Below are 974 nucleotides of genomic sequence, written 5' to 3'. Positions count from 1 at the left end.
TGAAAAGTCCCCAACAAAAGTAAATTTTGCATAGAGCAATCATCCTGGACCAATCCTTGACATTTTTCTTGGTGGATTGGGGCTGAAAATATTTCACAAGGCACTTATCATGCCTAGTAACACTATCCCAAAAAAAAAAGCAGAGGTCCTATTTATACAAGGATCTGAGACCCCACAGCTTTCTTGCTCTATGCAAAATGTACTTTTGTTGGGGACTTTTCAAGTTATACCCAGTGTAAATTTATTTGCTATCATGCTATACTTCAGGCATTGTTTAAAAGACATCCTGAGTCTCCATGGATCAATTCAAAAGGATGGTAGCATTTTTTCTCCTTGCAGAAAAGAAGGACCAATGTTGTAGATATTTGTTTACTTCCAGAAAAACTCTGGCAATTAGCTTCTACAGACATCATGCAATGTTCATTTTAATATTTCTACCTACCTTTTGTATTATACACACTACAAAGAACAATAGGGAGTCATTTTACCTCATTCCAACAAATATATTGAGTGAAAAATACATAAAATGGAAAATAAGTTCAAATTTACCTTTTAGAGGAGGATATAAAATTTTCTAGCCCAGAGACTTTATGAAACTCATAACAATAGCAGGGAGATCCAGTGTTCAAAATATCTCTTCCTCAAGTTGTGAATTGCTTTCAGTAGGTTGCAGTCATTTAGAATTTCCCACTTTGTTACATCCCATTTTTGGCACTTGTCACAGTCAATTCCCTGCCTTATCCTGAGTTTTCAATTGTTCATCCCCAGACTTGGTATATACAACACTGACAACTGACTGTTAGTCTTGCAAACTCCATGAATACTACGGGAGTAAATGTCAGGGTGTATATCTATAGTGTATATATTCTGGGCTTGTATATCTCCACTTTTACCTAAATATATTTTGTTGTCCAATGTCACACTAAATATATTTCCTCACTGGAATGGACTCCAAATATATTTCTTATGCCTGG

The sequence above is a fragment of the Laccaria bicolor genome, genomic scaffold (assembly GCF_000143565.1).
Source record: "Laccaria bicolor S238N-H82 LACBIscaffold_29 genomic scaffold, whole genome shotgun sequence".
In the NCBI taxonomy this organism is placed as follows: domain Eukaryota; kingdom Fungi; phylum Basidiomycota; class Agaricomycetes; order Agaricales; family Hydnangiaceae; genus Laccaria; species Laccaria bicolor.
The sequence above is the reverse complement of the archived record's forward strand: the minus strand, read 5'-3'. Positions refer to the sequence as shown.